This window comes from Ambystoma mexicanum, chromosome 13 (genome assembly GCF_040938575.1).
Source record: "Ambystoma mexicanum isolate Mex_15411 chromosome 13, UKY_AmexF1_1, whole genome shotgun sequence".
NCBI classification, from domain to species: Eukaryota; Metazoa; Chordata; class Amphibia; order Caudata; family Ambystomatidae; genus Ambystoma; species Ambystoma mexicanum.
In genome coordinates this window covers 340,821,744-340,840,236 of record NC_090938.1, presented here as the reverse complement: position 1 = coordinate 340,840,236, position 18,493 = coordinate 340,821,744, and the positions used below count along the sequence as shown (strand labels likewise).

General features: G+C 45.2%; 1 protein-coding gene across 5 annotated transcripts in view; it reads right to left on the bottom strand.

Annotated features, from left to right (window-relative positions):
• Positions 1-18,493, bottom strand: part of HAUS4 (HAUS augmin like complex subunit 4) — an 845,169-nt gene that overhangs the window by 749,166 nt on the left and 77,510 nt on the right. Inside the window, exon 3 of one of the 5 annotated variants that reach the window (XM_069633844.1) lies at positions 11,730-11,829. The exons of the other annotated variants lie outside the window; for them this stretch is intronic. The gene's annotated coding sequence lies outside the window, so the exon portion shown is untranslated. The remainder of the gene's footprint in view (positions 1-11,729; positions 11,830-18,493) is intronic. 5 annotated transcript variants of the gene reach the window in all.

Genomic DNA, 18,493 nt, shown 5'->3' with positions numbered 1-18,493 from the left:
TTTATCCACAGTATGGAAGAAGGAGCACATAAAAAAAGAATGCAGAAAGGCTAGTGCAGAAGTGTATCACGTGCCTGCAACACAATGTAGGAAAGGGAACCATGACTCCAGCAGGTAGATTCGGCCCACCCTCTATGCCATTTGAGGTGGTCCATTTTGATTTCATAGAAATGGAAAGGTGCCAGAACTACAAGTACGTGTTAGTGGTAATCTGTGCATTCAGCAAGTGGGTGGAGGCATATCCTTTAAAAGACTATACTGCCATGTTCACAGCAAAAGTAATGCTGAAGGAGTACTTCTCCTGGTTTGGGTTGCCTCGTGTACTGTGGTCAGACAACGGCCCCCACTTTTGTAGGCGCAGTAGTGCTACAGATCTGTGCAGGTCTGCAAATAGAGAAGCGATTCCACCGTTCCAGGCATCCCAGTTCTGCCGGGCTTGTGGAGAGACACAACAGAATCCTGAAGTCAAAGGTAGCGAAAGTTTGCGCTGGAAGCAAGTTGAGTTGGGTGGATGCATTACCCTAGCGCTGTTGTGTATGCGCACGTCTGTGCAGGCTAAGACTGGGCTCTCCCCTTATGAGATTATAATGGGGAAAACAGCAAATGTATGGTGCGCACCGCAGCCCAGAAAATTATGTGAGGTCGAGCATCCCATGTTAAGCACTTACTGTGGACATTTAATACAAAAGTTGCGTTTGATTAATCAGCAGGCTCAGGAGGCGTTGCCGATGCGATATACAGGACCGGGGCACTCACTGGAGCCTGGGAGCTGGTTGCTAATCAGAAACTTTGAACGGAAGACAGCATTAGCACCCAGGTGGAGCGGCCCCTATCAAGTACTTTTGGCAACACAGACGGCCATCCGAGTGGACAGACGCAAGGCATGGATCCATGCTACCCATGCCAAAAGGTTCCCAGCGTCACTGAAAACTTTGCCTGATCCAGACGACGAGAAAAAGACAACGGTCTCGGAAACGAAAGAAACTGTTGCCAGTCCAGTGCCACAGCATCAGCCTGAGCGAGAAGTGAAAGTTGAAAAAGCACAAACGACAAGTGAAACTCGAAACAGAGCCTGAGGAGGCTGCCAGTAAGGGGGAAGGGAGAAAAGTACCCCAACGTTGCTCAGCGTAAACAACTTCACTGCCGAACGACACAAACCCTGCATTGCAAACACGAGCAGAAACGCGTGCACCCCTTTGGCACCCACCAGTTCTCGCGAATGCACCAAAGTCAGAGAAAGAAACTACATCATTGCCACGACGCCCATCGCTGCCCATCATTGTGCCACAGGCTGACTGAGCCTGATACAAGGGCACTATTCACGGATCATACAATAGCAGGAGTGAATCGATATAATCTGCGGTCTCGACAGGGAAAGTGATCCACAGATCTTTGGTGCTTTTCTTTTTTGCCCTTTGGTTCTACTCACGGACGGAGTAGGAACCAGGGGCGTAGAGGAGAGAAGTGTGAGAATTGTGCAAGTTGGACAATTCAAAACTCACGGCTCCTCGGTGCGCTTATAAAGTACATGTGTCCTAAGCCAGAGCGGGACAAGCTGGATGCACATGGTACTCTATCAATAACAAACTGTTCAGAAATCGTCTGAGCAGTGGGAGAAAGAACAACTAATCTTGCTCGGGAGTGGATAAATGATCCAGGCTGTGAAAAGGCTGGGAGAATTGAACTGTGACATTTTTCGTTGAACTTTTCTGACATCAAGAACGAGAGACATTCACGACGAACTTTGCCAGCAAGAAGAAGGACGATGAAGAACAAGTCAAGACCGGTTTCAGCCTCCTCCTGCACCCCTGCTGAAAAGATGATAGATTTAGACACTGTAAATTTAGGGAAAAAGCATGGTAAAAGGAATAAGGTACTGATTTGGACATTGGTCCTATGTTTAAGTATGATAGTACCCACAATAACAGCTATTACACTATGGTTCCTGGAGTACGTACACCCATTAGAAACACTGTTGCCAAAAACAGCTACTGAAAGCCCGGTTCATGTAATCACTGGTACTTTGCCCCCAATGGAAGAAAGACAGAGAAGGTTACGGCAACAATACATTGTTGCTCATCATGAACATGACCCATGCAGTGTTAAAGAAAAACGATTGCTGGGTTTGCGCCCATTTACCACAGCACGTGGGAAAGGGATAGGCTGGTATGCACAACCATTGCCATCGATTTATTCCTGTGAAGTAACGTTAAGTGCAATGTTCTTTGGGAAATGGAACAAGAGTAATACGGGTCAGCTAGATGAGACCAATATGAATGAATTTGAGGAAGTAATTATGAGACCTGTGGGTTGTTCCATATTCCAAAAAACTCGCGTATTTGCACTAGAACCCGTGAGAAAGAATACACGAAAAATAACAAGACTAGATAGATTACATAGGCAGAATAGACCAACCCCACCAGCAGAAAGAACATCAGTAATGACATTTCGGATGAGGGATGAATGGAACAAAGATGCTGTGCCCCCTGCCTATGCAGTGGATCACAGCCCCAAAACTGCTCCCCTATGTCTACAGAAAAAGGGTTCCTATAAAGTAGGAACGTTTAGCAACTGCCTGAACATAGTGGTTTTAAAACATGAAATAGAACCCGTGTACGTGGGAGACCCTGTTTATTTTATATGTGGAGAAAAAGCATATCCATGGTTACCTAGGAACTGGGGAGGTACATGCTACCTAGGTCTACTGTTTCCAGGAGTGTTCCTCTTGGAGACAGCAGAAGTAGCCAGACGAACAAAAGGTAGAACTCAAAGGAGTACTGAGGATGGAATGATAGCAATGGATACAGCCAAATCATTTATACCGTTCTTGTCCCAAATAGAACACTCTTACAATATAAGAAAACTGTCTGGAATATTACAAAAAACAATAGATTCCACAACGGATATTTTATTGAACATGACGTTAGAAGAAAACGGAATAAGACTGATGGCACTTCAAAACAGGATGGCTCTCGATATAATATTAGTTGATCGTGGGGGAGTTTGCAAGCTCGTAAAAACTGCATGCTGTGTGTATATAGAGGACTACTCCCCTACGATATTTAAAGCGATTCGGAAATTACATGTCATAAGTCCCACACTCTCTACTGAAGCAGGGGGTTGGGGGATAGAATCCTGTTTATGGGGATTATTGCGGTTTTGGGGATGGAAGTTCGTTCGATACTAATGATGGTACTCGGGATATTCATAACATGCTGCTGTTGCATACAATGCTTACCAATAATATACACTGAAATAACTGATGGATGTACTAAGGGATGTATGCACATGGTGTTGAGAGGAAAACAAACGCATGGCCGGAATAACGGAGACACTGAGGAAACAAAAATAGTAAAAATGAATGGCGATAGACATTAATGATGGAGATGATTCAGATGCAGATACCCCAGACTCCTCCTCAGAAGAGGACGATACAATGAATAAATAAGACGTTTGGCACACGGCCAAAAGGAGGGTGTGTCAATCTGGAAAAATGAATACCCTTCATTTGAATGATAGATGTAACTTGATGGCCGTGGGCCAACCGTCTTATGCCCCGAATTGGAGAAATATGAACTGCTATGCTTGACCGACGAGCGGCCATTTTAAATATAGTAAGAATCGCCATTTTGCTTGTTAACCATTGCTCATTGCTTTTTGTCTAAAAACTGCTTTGCAGCTTGCAATTCTTGCGGATTCTGCTTACTCTGCTCAACTGTTAACATTGTTGTCTGAATATGAAAGGACAAGGTCGCGGGACTGAAGAGTTTGCTGAAACTCCTCATGAGTAGCCCAGAGAGGAATGCCCATGCTCCCTCTCTGTAGCCTTGGGAGGAAGCTGCAGGGCATTTAATCACTTCACAGCTGCCAGCCAGTCTCGTACGATGGTAGAATATGTTAGAATAATACAGTTAAAGGCTTGAATTATGCTTCTCTTACGGCCCCCCCTCGCAAAACCCTTTAGAACGTGTCGGCTCCCAGGACACAAATAGTACCTCATAGATAGCAAAGCTTGGAATGTGGCTCTTCCCCCGTGTACAGATTGCTTCCAAGAACAGAACCACTGTATTCTAAAAGATGCCTCCGCACTTTCTAAATTGCACATTGTTACTAGAATAGACATCGAAAGCATTATAATCATCAGACTCGTCGGATATGTCCATCGTCATCCCGAGTTCAAAGGAACTTAATACAGAGGGGTGTTGAACATGACTTTGCTGATTGTATGATATGCATTTTGTATATATGTAACTGATGTACGTAATTCGTTCTCTTGCGTCCCTCGAGGTCTAGGAAACTCACGTCGCGGGGCGCGAGATCAGAATTGGCCAATTGATACTATCTTTTGCTTGCAATAAACCCTAGCATTGGGAATTTGAAACCTCGTGTCTGGCGCATCTTTTCGTGTATGGTCATTGCCTTGTTTCCATAGCACGATGGACCCCTAGGGGCCCCTTTCAGGGGGGCAGTGGTATTGTCAGATCTGGCGACGTACTAAAAAGCAATTGCTTCTCTTAACCTGGGGTCTGTGAGCAACGGGTGGCAGTGGATAATTCGGTACTAACCCTGGTTACATTAGAGGAATGGCTTTGGGTTCCCAGGGCCCGCATCCTGAGTAAGAGTCTTGCATCATCCGGTCCTGGAGGTTTTGTGGTCTCTTTGGAGGGAGAGAGCGGGGCGAGGGAGGGGATAACAGGTGGTTTGACAACATGGCTGTCACCTTTGAGCTGCACCTGGGCACCCGCGCTTTGGAATTGAGGAACCACTTGCATTCCAGCAGTGGTATGAGGCGGGTCTCATCAGGGCGGGACAATTGTGGGTAGGGACGGCTTTCATACACTTGGGGGGGGGGGGGGGGGGGCTGGAGGACGCCTTGGGTCTGCGCAACCTGTTGCCCTTTCGCTTCTTACAATTAAAGGGAGCCCTGTCCGAAAAGAGGTGGGGAGAACCTGAAGAGAACTGATGAATTTTGAGAGATTCATGATTACACAGAAGGGGTCTCGATGGCTGGTAGCAGGATATTATAAAAATTGCTTCTCACGGCAGTCCCGAGGGATCCTCCATCCTCAAGAGTTAAATGGGGACAGGACTTTGGTAGGGAAATTGATGCTGCGTTATGGACCCAAATGTGCAGGCGGGCTTACCGATCCACTGCATCCCTTCAATATAGACCTCAGGCCCTTAAACTGTTGCACAGATGGCACTATCCCCAGGTGAGGATATCCCAGATGTGAGAAGGATACGACCCGCACTGTTGGAAGTGTCACCGCGACAGAGGAGAATATATACAGATGTGGTGGGGTTGCTCAAAAGTGCATACGTATTGGACGAAGGTCTAGTCCTGGATCCATATAAGGATTTACTGACGCACATACAAGAAGAATGTGCCATCCACTAAGTGAACCCACACACAGAGATTAGCAGCAGAGGCATTGACAAAGCGTAAATAGATGACGCTCTGTACTGACATCTGACCCTGTCCTGCCCCCTGAATAAGATTGTGAATGAACATGGGGTTAGAAGATGTAAGTTCACCATAAATAATACACTCTCTGTCCTGACGAAGGCCTTACACAACCAAAGAGAAGACCAACATATGAATATGGTCTATCAGTAACAGAGGCCGAAACACAGTGCATCGACAATACAGCTATAAAATCCTTACGCTAACAAAATAAATAGAGATGACGGAAAGTAAGCACCTCCAGAGACAATCAAGGGACATTAGAAGACAAGGTTGTAGAAACACAGCGAAAGGATAGTCTCCTTTTAGAAGAACTAGCAACATCAGTTTAGGCGTCAATCGAACTGAAGCATTTTTGTTTTTGATTCTGTTAAAAACATTCCATGTGACTTCTTAGGTTTTTGAATCCCCGTTTGTATTTGATCTGCATAAGAAGTTTCACCATCAACTTGAACTTCGAAAAATACGGACACACGAGAATGTAGAACTCCATGGCGCAATACCGCAGCCATATTAGATACTAACCCAGAATGAATGGGTAACTTGTGACATGCAAGTTTTGTCAATATGTACTATGTTGTATGTTTTTATGTGAAAATAAATGTTTCTAGGCAAAACCAAGTACCATGAGTAACTAATAAAAAATGGTTTCCTGGTGGTCTGTAGAATTTTGAGAGATTATAAATTCCTAGATATGTGTTCTCAGATTTGACTACAAAAAGTCATGGAAACAGGAGCAGGAGGAAGCCTGTGACCCCCCCTCCCTCTCTTCTCATAGTAGAAGTACCCGTATATCACAGGCCCCTCTTTAATTAAAAATTAATGTGTACAACCTTTTATATTACACGAGAAGATTGACGATCCATGGCAAGGGGGAGGGTGGGACCTAATGTTGGCAATATTAAGAAATGTATTGATACTGTTCTGTGTTATAACCAAAATGCCAATAAAAATCTGATTTAAAAGAATTACTGGTTCTTTCTCATGCATTTCATTTAGGATGATTTGTTTCTGACAGCATTGCCTATAGGGGCAATGTTGCCACATTCTCTTAAGAGTTATTCACCCGTTCTTGTTGTCGTACGTTGCTTCTTCTGCTGTGAGCTTGCGGCAGCCCTACGGTGCTTTGCTCCCTCTCGCTGTTTCTGGTGTCTTTAGGCTTCTTCGGGTCTCGCGGTTCCCGCTTGCCTATTCCTGGTCTTCCTGGGCTTACGTGAAGTGGAGGCTGCTTCCTAGTACTGGCGAATACTCAGAAGCCTTGCATTTGCTTCTGGTGGCCTCGCAGTGTACTCTCCTCAGCAATCTACTCCCTGCTTCTGTGTCGGTGAGGCAGTTGGCTCCACATACTTCCTTCTAGCTCCACAGTGTCTCGGACCACACTGAGAAAAGCAGTGTTCCTCAGCAAGCGTTCACTTTTCAGCTGCTTCAGCGGTTTACATTTCCCAGACTTCGGTTTATTCTTCCAACCACTGGAGCACAGCACATGCTCTTGACTTTCCATGATCATCATTACTCGGTCCATCTTTTTCATCACAGGTATATGGTAATGCTAGTCTGTTTCTAATAATTTCTATTCAAAGTCTGGAAGAGTGTTTTCAATGATATTAAAAGGCAAATCAGTTCTTGAGAACTTGTATGCGGAGTTTGATAAGGTGTTTTCAGGATCCTTCCTAGGTGGGTGAGGTGAGGCGGGGTATCCTCAAAAGAAGGGGGGTACCATGTCTAGTCAAATTAAGTCATGACTCCCTCTGAGGGGCTGCCTCCCCCAATAGCCACCCCCAGGGTCAGGATCAGTTAGTGACTGCCATCCCCTTGCCACATGGGGAGAGGTCACTGCCGGGAAAGGGGTGATGAGACCATTGGATAAATCACAAAGTGCTAATGATGCTAGGATATACTTGCCATTGTGATGATATTGCCCGATATTTAAATGAATTGTATACAAGGCTGTAAAAAGAAGGGCGATTGTTATTTTAACATAACCTGTCACTGTTCTATATTTGTGCACCAACCTCTAGAATGCACTTTCAGTGCTTATGATGTTGGTATGCACTTCCACTTTATGCTTGTGTGATGTTGATATTGTCTGAACTGCTTTTTCCTGTATGGAGCATTACACATGATTAGTTTATCTTTTTAACATGTTGTGTGTGATAAATTGTTGCTATTTTTGTCTGCTTTTATGACCCTTCAGCTTAAATAAAGTATTTTTAACCGACATAAATGCAATCATAGTTAATCACTTAATTATAGCTATTAATTATAGTCATAGGTAGTCGTTTATATAGGTCTACAGTGTAAGGAAGGCATGGTATCCAACAGTAAGACAGACACAAGTGATCACAGTTCAAGGGTGTTTATTGAACTTTAATTGGGTTTGAAAAACGCCCATCTAATCCTAAATCTAAAGATGGGAGCAATCTACGACCATCAAGTAACGCAGTCCTAGTCGAGTCTGTCCAAATAAAAGGGCCTATACTAATGAACCTATTGCCAATCCTTACTTCTAAAACACAAATAGTGTGGGAAACAATGTTATTCAAAAGGAAAGTGTTCAAGAAATGATACGCCAGGATAGTCAAGCCAGTGGCTTCCCTTCACCACGTTTTCAGCACGTGACAAGGTGGCACACTCAAGCTTAGCACTCTCTGGCTTCTCTCGCACAACAATAGAGTTCAAAAACTCAACATCAAGGCATTCTGTGCCAAAGTCTATTTGCCATTTAAAGTCTCCTATTTCAGAGGGTCTGATGCAACATGACAAACATTAAAGTTCCTTTCTTCTTAGGATTTCACATATACAATTTATCGGGTGATTTACTGTTCCCCCCCCCCAGACCCACTTCCACCGGGCTCAAACCCACTTTAACCCAAAACCTTCAATTGGTCACCCTCTGCCGGGATCGGACCAAATTTGTCTACTTTTCCAAACTTTCTCTACTTCATCAAAATCCAAGAATTTCAAACTGAGCACAGGATTTTGCTCGACCTGTCGCAGGACCACTTCGATTCACAATTACTCGTTCCCTTCATGATATAACCTTTTTCTCACTCTTCACTTTTGCCACTCCTTAGCTGGATACCTTACAGAAACCTTCGACTGAGCACCCACGCAGTGTCGGCCCACTTTGTCAAAGGTGTTGCATCTTGCTTTTAAAATTCAATCACTCAGCAGTTCAACTTTACTTGCGTCTTTTCACGCAAGTTTTATCAACGTTCGTTCCAGCGCTCACCATACAATGTTGCTGCTTGCATCCTTGGCCTAACCACAGACCGGTCTTGTATTCGTCTCCCCAACTCACCGGCTGTGTTGATTTCACTGTCGTCGTTTTGTTCTTGGAGCCAAGGATGGTACCACAGCGGATATCGCTTCTCCCCGCCTTTATTGACGCGGGAGGGCCCCAGGTATCTCTGACAAAATGCAGAATTCTTCAGTCTGGTTTCCAGGTCTTAAGCTTTGTATTCGAGGTTTCAGGAAAGTAACGGTTCCTTGTCGAAAAAGTCTAGGGAACTTCCCCTCCTTGCAATCCCCTTCTGTTTGGCTGTCTTTCTGCTCTCTTTCAGCTGCAGTTTCAAAATGTCCTTGTGTGCTTTGCCTCACTCAGAGTGTGCTCTCATGCTCTGCCTTTTTATCTGTGTTGGGAAGCTTAATGGAAACCAGGTGTGATGATCAGTAATTGCTGGACCTTGCCTGACCATTGTATTGGAACACATCAGTTATACTGCTCAGGTGTTAGTCTGTTTTTATCTGATGGGGGGCTGTACGTGTGAAAGTGCTTGTGTTGTAAAAGGGAGGTAAGGGGGGGTAGAGTTCCTAAATATCCTAGGTAAAGGTGAAAGGTGTTATAGGGAAGGGGATAATGTGTCTCAGCTTTCCGGTGTCCAACTCCCACAAGACCCCTCACCCAGGTGATCCTCCCATACCGGTCCAACCCCAGGAACCGGATCCAGAAGCGATGGCTGTATCCTGGGCACTTGGATGGCAGATCCCCGGGGACTAGTGGGTGAGACACCTTCTGGTTTCTCACAACGGTTAGCAAGTTGTGTGTGTATGATAGTTACATTTTGAAGGGACAGTCGGTAGGTCCTTGAACGTTTTTAAATAAGCCTGAACAGATCATGTCCGCACCAGGGGCCTTTCGCAATTTAAGTACTACTCTCCTGTGGGGGATGTCAGCTTCAAAAGGGACTATAATGATTGAATAAGTTACAGAATCTGCCTGCAGTTTTGGGGGCCGAGAGTTGTGGATGGCATGGTCATTAGACTTTATTGCAGTGATAGTGGCGCTTTGCTTTTTAAACATTTTTAATTTGCATTTTTAAAGCGCTCACACAGCCCCTGGGAATTGGGGCACCGTTATAAGAATACGTCTCTTAGTTGCCTTTTTATAAACACGCTTGATACCCAGAGGTTTTTAAGCTCGGACACAGGGATCGATCCTGTGTTGCTTCGTGCCGTCTTGTTTCCAAGGCGAGCACGTTGCCGCCGAGCTATCCTCCCGGGACGCTTTCAGGAAACCAACTGAACATATTATGCTGTGATGGTAAAATGCATACGTTTTAAAAGTCTCAGACACTTAGTCATGAACTAAGTTAATTTCATGGTGGGACCAGGCCCCCCCCCCCACTCCTACACTTATCAAAGTAGAGACGCACCAAAAGCACAGTAGGAGTGGAACACCAGGCTCCTACATGGCTGCATCCGAAGCCGTGGGCTGGAGGGGCTTTGGTGGGTGAAGCAAGAAAGAGCAATACCTGCAAACGTATTGACAATCCTAACATCTAATGAGGAAGTGGAAGGACAGGTGGTGAGAGTGTGGCGACAGAAGGAAGGGATATAAAAAAGTGAGCATAAGCCTAACACTTTCAGTCACTGCAGCAAGAGGAGGGGCCAGAGGAAGCAGTGACGGTGGAGTACATCTGGGTATATTCAAGGACAGCCCGATAACAGAAAACCCCAGCAGAAAGCAAGACAGTACGACAAAGCCAAGAGGAACCGTGAACAGTGGCAGTTGGGAAAATCTGCATTGCTGTAATTGCGGCAGACCCTACTCATGTAATAAAAAAATCCCAAGTACAGAAAAAGTGTGGAGTGATCCTTCCTGACCGAAAAGCGACCTATTCTTGTCCATACCGGTTATGCACAAATACTGGCTAGTCTTACTACATAACCCAGAAGGCATGACAGTGCAGGAAAGAGCAAGCAAACTCACCAGGAGAAGAGTCGGCTACAAACGGTCAGACCCCAGATCGATCCGTACATCAAACCTGCAATCCTATGGGACACTGACATTAAGTGTACCTTCAGCAGGTTCATGGAAGTGTGTGCATATCAAACCAGAAGCTCCATGGAAACCTCATGCAGACGTTGAAATGGACTACATCGTTGGTGAACCGACATTGTAGAGCGGTAGAAGACATACAAACTCTACCATTTCCAAACATCAGCAGAGCCGCATATGGAAATGGGGAGGGGCTCAGAGCCGTTAGATGTGCTTGTATTCCTGTAAATCTGCCCCTAGGCAGAAGGAAGCTAGCAGTTGTCCTCGGGATCCAGGTGAGGGAGAGAACCAATGGAAGTGGGGCGGGGGGTGGAGAAAAAGAGGGACATTGGAACAAGGGAGGAGGAGGACTAAAAGACCAAGCGCAGTGAGGATAGTGCAGAGGAGCATGGTGGAGGATTGCTAAAAGTGTGTGAAAGTTTAGGTACTGGTTGGTGGGAAAAGTGTTACTTGGGTGTGGAAGAGCAGGCAAGGTTTTCGAGTGAGAATAACAGGGAGAGTAGGAGGTGCATTAGACCTCTGGATTTGCCACAGTGTTGCAGCCTTTTTTTCAAGCTTTTCATATTTAATCAAACATTATAGTTAAAAAAAGAAGTGTGGCTGCAAAGTGTTGACTGCAGTCTGCAGTTCGGGGAAGAGGACACCCCGGTGTGCAGCCCGCTCTGAGTAAGCAAAAAGGAAAATAGAATGTGGGTGCAAAGCCATTGTGACTGAGTGAGAGCTCAAACCTCTCCTTGCCCTAGATATACTATGTGCCTTACTTCCTTCCCCGTCCATCTACTAGGGTGCCCTACATTACCCGAAACCTACTACATTCACAATAAAGAAAAGTACAAAGAAGAGGTACAATTCTAGGAGTGAGCGAACCTCCTCCCTGGTTTGTGCAAGAACCCTGAGTGGGTCTCCACTGAAAGAAAAGCCATCAGTACCAGATAAATTCAAAATCTCAGGCTAATGTCCCCTACGGCAAACCAAATCACTTACCGAAATAACCCAGGCCAGCATGTGCGGTGATGACCAAGGAGCAGAATTCACTCAGACCATCCCGGTTGAAATCGCAGTATTCAAGATTTCGGGATCAGTCCTAGGAGAAACAGAGCATAGACTGAGCATTTCTCCAGCAGAGGGGGGTATAAGTCTGGCGAACGAGCTTACAGATTCTGCTCAACAGATGAAGAGATTAAGCGTATCTCTTCAGAACTTTGAATCTCAGACACAGGTGTGCCCATCAGATGCTAGTATTGATGACGAAGAGGATGACTATGAGGATGAAGAGAACGTGTACCACTCCGCATTGCTTCCCCCCTCCACCACCAAATGATCTCACGGCATAGACAATGAACAGTGACTCGGACACCAGTTCTGATGGCGCAAAATGTCCTTGATAAGGTTGTATGATACAGTTATCTACGAGGTCAAGGGTAATGCAACCACCCTGAAAGAAATTCAAATCCTACTGGCAGAATGGAGCAAGGTTAATTGGGTGCGCACTCGGCTAAGGGGCGAGAAACCTCTTCACATGACATTGGCCTCATAGCAGATCTGGATAAGGGTATGACCAAAATAAATATAGTGAAGCCTGCCATCGCCCCTAGTGGTTGCGAGTCTGTCCCCCCCCACCCACCACCCGACCCGTCCTACAGTGGAGACCACAAGAACCTATGGGGAGGCTACAGTGATGGGAGGAGGGGGATATGATAATAAACTAATGACCCGGCAGAAGAGAAACAGGTGATCCCGTAAATTCTTAAGAAACATGATTCGAGCAACAAGTAACCTGAGGACCTTGGAGACTGAAACAAGTAAAACCAGTGTGCCAAAGACAAACGTATTTACTCAACCCGGTGACAACAAGAACACGCAAAAGTCAAATAACACGAAAAAAAAATGAAAAAAAAATGACAAAAAGTCTATGGATGACAAATGGCAAGTGGTTGAGAAGAAGAAATCAAAGAAAAAGCAAAGATAAAGTCCTTCCATCAACGCAAACCCAAATACAGAAGGGGCAACAGTGATGAGCTGGGCTGAGCCAACTGTAAAGAGCCCAAGGGGAAAGACGGCGGAGAATGAGACCAACCCGAAACACGTGGCTTGCTCACCAATTAGTGTGAGGGGCAAAGCGGAAAATCGATGGTCACATGCCCCGATGGGGCCTCTTCAGGCAGACCTTAAACTCCCCCTGCAAAGCCTCTGACATTTAAATCCGTTTTTGAGGAGGAATGAAATACCCTGCTAAACCAGTCTAAACTACTGTCTCTGCTGTCCTCAATAGCCCATTTCATCACAAGATCTGAAATTCGTACACACGAGTGACCGAACGTGACTAGGCAAGTGCACTTTTCATCAAAACTGATTGAAGATCTGCTCTACATGCACCAAGAGGACATCCTACTACAGGGTGTTAAGAGCTATTATGCTGACGGGGGCCTGAAGCACTACACTCACCCGGAGCAAAATCTAACAGTGACAGGTCATTATGACAGATAGACGTTGTCCCATTAACCGATCCTACCCAGACGCAGGATGGAGATGGCTGGCAGGAACCTTGCCCCCAATCGTAACCAAACTGAGTGTATGGTTACAGAGGAGGGTCAAGGGTTTGAGGACGAGGAACCTTCCCCTACGATAAATCTCACAGTCAGTGGGGGGGGGCGCACTGTAGACTAAGGTCGCAGTTCCTATCAAGATGGGGATTCATTCAATCAAAACAACTCTTTGGGGAAAAGGGGGCGAAGATACTAGCATGGCAGAACCATTGCGCTGCATCCACAATTCACTGCATGTTTCTAAAAAAACATGGAGCAGAGAAATGTATACGCATTCAAAATGGAGAGGACACAATTAAGTGACCATGCTTGGCTCCACCTCACTATCAGAGGGGAGCCCGGGGGAGTTAATAGGCAAGGGCCTACGAATCTGATAATTACCAGCAAAAAAACAAAAAAACCCAAAAAAGTCCACAAAACAAACTGCAAACTTGACCGATGTTGGGCCGCACTGCCAGAAGAACAGCAAAATAAATTGACCCTTCCAGCACAATTTACTAATGTTTTAGCTTAACTGAGTTCCTCTGCGTTGATTCCAGGGGCAACCCCGATGATTGATTGTTAAAAATCGTGCTTCCATTTATGATCAAATTATGAAGCACAAGAAAAAGGAGTTAAGGCAGAAACTGAAAAAACTAAAATCTACTATGAGAAAAGGTGAACTTCTCTCAATAGGAGTGAAACTCATCAAAAGAGAATACAGCTCATGGCTCAAGACACAGTCTCAAACTGTATATCGGCAAAAACCAAACTATTAAAAAATGTGGTTGGTAGAGATACCCGAGCGATTTGGAGGAAGCTGTACAGTACTCATTATCAGCAGTTATCGTGCTGCGTATCAGAGTGATGTGAGTATTACTATAAGCAATTCAACTCAGAGGGCTTGAGTGCATCACGGGCGCAGGAACAAAACATTAAGCCCGAGATATGGAAGTTCCAGTTTGACATAACACATCTCCATGGCTGGGCAAGTGGTCCGGACACGGTATCTAATCATTTTTATAAGGAAGACCCCGATATTTGGTACAACACCCTATGCAGACTCTTTCAGTTTATTGCCAGGGGTATGGACTGTCCGGAATCTTGGCGCACTGCAACTGTAGTTGCAATCTTTAAAAGGTGGTGAGAGATTGAGTCCAGCTAACTATAGACCGCACTGAGATTCAGCAGCTAAAATATTTGCCAAATTGGTGCTAAAGTACTTATTTAAGTGGGTAGAGCCCTCTTCAAACTGGGTTTAGGAAGGGCGTGGGCATCCTGTTGAGTGCCATGGTGGATCAGAGTGCTGCCTTTGATAATGTCAATATTCAAATAATATGGGAAAACTAAAACGCTGAGGTATCGAAGCGTGCCTGTTAAGAATGATTCAACAGCTATGCATGGACAACTCAGTAAGGATCCAACTAAATAGTCAAGGGGAGTTGTCCAACTCTATCCAGATTACTAAAGGGGTGAGACAGGGATGTGTAGTGGCCCCAACTATTTTAAATCGGTTTTAAGCCGATCTATAGAAGGAAAGCCTGGCATGAGGAGGAGTCTCCCTTCCTGGATCTTACTCGCAAGTTGCATTTGATGGATTTAGCCTTCGTTTGCGAAGGCATAACGTTTTCACTATAATGCTTGTAATTAAGAAGTCGAGGGAGCATGACGGCTAGTATTCAGGCAAGCTATAATATACGGCAAGGTCAGGTTACTTCATTGCAACGCCGTTGACCACAACATTTCCCAAACTCAGGTTTATCCTCTGTAGCACCATGACCACTCTCCATCTGGACTGCAGGACACTTGCTCCAGACAAGCAAGGGCAAATGCGCAGCACTTTCCGCTTTATGTCTCCCAGGCAGGATAGTCGATTGCCAGTACCGCAGTCCAAAATAATGGTAGCCAGATACTCCGGGTACTTCTTCGGCTGATAATGCACTGCAGGACTGCTCACACTAGCTTCAAATGCACGTTTGTTTTTCCCATTGGCACTGGGGAAAATCAGAATCTGCCTTTCCCAGGTGCGATTCTGCATTCACCACCCGTGGCGGTGAGAAAAAAAAAACAAAATTGACAGCAGCCATTTTTTAACTTGTTTTCAATAGCCCCCCGTCATCCGAAGTCCCTAAACCTAGTCCCTTTTTATGTTTCAGGCGGGGGCCATTTTCTTTGACTTTTTTTGTTTTATTCCGATGGGAGAGGTGCTGAGCACATGTCCCATCGGAATTAAACCAAAAAAGTAAGAAAATGATCTGCACCCCGGGAAATCCCAGGGTGTGAATCGAACTTTCACGCCCTGCCGCCAGGGCGGACATGGTGTTTAACGGCTAGCAGTCCGAGCCAAGGCCCTCCCTGGCAGGACGTTAAACGCCATGCCGGGGCATGAAAGTAATAGGATTAAATCAACAGAACAAATGAGCAATCAAGGAGCCGGAAGAGACAGGCTTATACTGCTATTCTGTTTCACAACTCTACTGTAGAGTGGGGGAGCCATGGAATTCATGGGTAGAGCAGATCTGTGGCTGGCCTGGCTCCAAGAGACCAGACACAAATTTTGAAATAGAATATTTTTGCAAAACAGAAACAGTGCCTCGCCCCAGACCTCCCATACACAATCATGAGGCATTTGTTTCTCAACTGTTTTGATTTTGCGCATTTCTTACACGTACCTAACAGACTCAACTGCATTCGGGCGCTGATGTTAACTATGTAAAAGAAGTAGCGTGTGTAGATATTGCATCTGGCTGGCAGCTTACTTTAATTATTTGAATAAAGGCTTTTAGCCTCTTTCTAAACACATCCATAGATTGACATGCCCAGATCTATCTGGGTAACTGATTCCACAATTTTGGGCCAACTACCCCAAATCTCCCGTCGCTTTTACAGAGCCTTTTAGCTCGAAGTACACACATCAACGTTTTACCTCCAGACCGTAGATCTCTTGTTGGGTGATAGCAGCACACTCTGGCAGTAAGATATTCCTGTGCCGTTTCATTGATGCATCTGTACATCAGGCAGGCTATTTTGAATTTAATTTGATCTTCCACTTTCAACCAGTGTAAAGAGCTTCGTAGGGCCGACACATGGTTCCCTTTTTCCTAGATGACCCACTAGCCTGACCGCCGCATTCTGGGCCTCCTACAGTCTACTGATCTGACACGCTGAAATCTCTGCCAGCAGACTGTTACAGTAGTCCAGATGCGAGTTAGTCATTGCCCCCATCACTGCTGCCTGATGAGCAGATTGAGGTCAATCACTACATTATCAGAGACACTTGAAAAGCAGTTACCAACAACGCCTCACTCTGCTGCACCCCCGAACTCCCACCGCCCATCATGACACCCTGAAAACAAGCCTGAGGAAAGCAAAGTACAGATGTTCGGGGAGGGGTAGGGAGGCGCCTGATGGTGGCTGTGCGCTGCATGATGCTGAGACGAGGCAATGGTTGTGAACTCTTGGGGTTCAGGGAGGGGGAGAGATCGGATGGATCAGGACAGATGTTGGGATGGGGTGAGTTATGGGGGATGACAGTTGTAGGGTGGGTGGGCTCGTGGAGTTGCCAGATTATGCCGTGGGTTGTTCACGCACATCAACCGGACTATGATGAAGGAATGGAGCAAGGAATGGGGTGGATCATGTGGCCCTAGGATTTGTGGGGCCCTGGGAGGCACACAATGTGAAGGGCACCCCCTTAGATGCATAGTAACATCAGATATATTACAGTAAAGATCACAGAATGTGTCTTTAATACACAAAGGTACAATGGGAAGTTACATTAAAAACACATTGCCATGAGACGGCAGGAGACAAATACACTGCGACGTCTAGTATACATTTAACAAATATTACCAGTCTGCAATTCAGGCACTTTCACACATCTCTTCCCAGATGTAATTTGTAGAAATATTATTTGCTGAAGGTATTTTTGAAACTTTGGGTCGAAAACACCATCGACTTTGAAAGGCATTGCAAATATATGGCGATTGTGTTTTGCTAACTGAAGTCAAAATGTTTTTTATTTTTGTGTATATTTTTTGGCATATTGCGTAAACTAGCTATATGCTTTTATATCAGAAGCTACAGATCAGGATTATTTTGGCTCCAAGCAAGTTCCAGGGATGTCATGTTGGGGCAGGGATTTGGCCTAGGGCTGACATGGCTGCTGTCTGTGTATACAGCAGGTTGCATTATAGTGCGACAATGCCCATTTACCTGGGAGGTCTTGAGGCAGGGAGAGTAAGCAATTTTGCAGGTCTTTAAACAAACACTAACAAAATTAACCATGTATCAAGTCCTAAGAAAAAGTAGGGTGCTCAACAAAACAGACATGGGAGCCGAGTACACAAGGGGAAACAGTGCTCCAGATAAGATTTTGAAGTTGGAGTATTTTACTGCCTATTTTTTTTAAAGTTGGGAGTAAAAGGATTTTCTAGGGAGTCAAAAGTCCAATTCCCAATGAGAGTATTGTATAAGCAAGTAAAAATATGTTTAACTGGAAAACGGAAATGTTTCTGTAATAGTGATTCTTTGCACCTAGTTATTCATACACATTAAAAAGATAGATTTACGTCTTCTGAGCAGGCACTAATGATAGGTTCTTCCTGTGGTACAACGTACACTACTGTTCCAAACATATCAATGGAGCTTTGTGGGTGAAACCAGGGGCACAAGGTCCTATGTGCAAGTTCCCTATTTTTTTCTTGGGAGTATTTTTACTGCGTTTAAATTGTTTTGCAGTATTAGTCTATTTTTAGGGAGTAAAAGTGGCTGATACACCCCTTATCTGTAGGGCAGAAGATGCAGTTGCACCCGTTCTCCTTGAACAAAAGGGCTGGATTATCATTTTGGCTCTGCAGAGAATCTACAAATTATTTGCATGGGGTGACCAAAAATGAAAACCAGAATAAAGTGCTGTGCCCCAATAAATCAATGAATGAACCAGCATTTCTTACTGCTCCGAGTTCAGGCTTGGTGCGACGTAATAATATACATCATGCAAAATTATCAAATGCTGCACACTTCAAAATGAGATAGGAGCCTCATCAATGTACCCCCTGAGCCTTCACTGGAGGAGAGCGCAGGCCAAAACTGCTTAGCAGGTTGCAGGAATTGAAGGGAGAAGCAGGGGATCCTATAGCAGAATGTTGCAACGGCAACTGAACAGATTAGGTGTTACTCCCTCTGTCCCCACAGGCCATCCCCATCCTCTCTGGTTCCCCC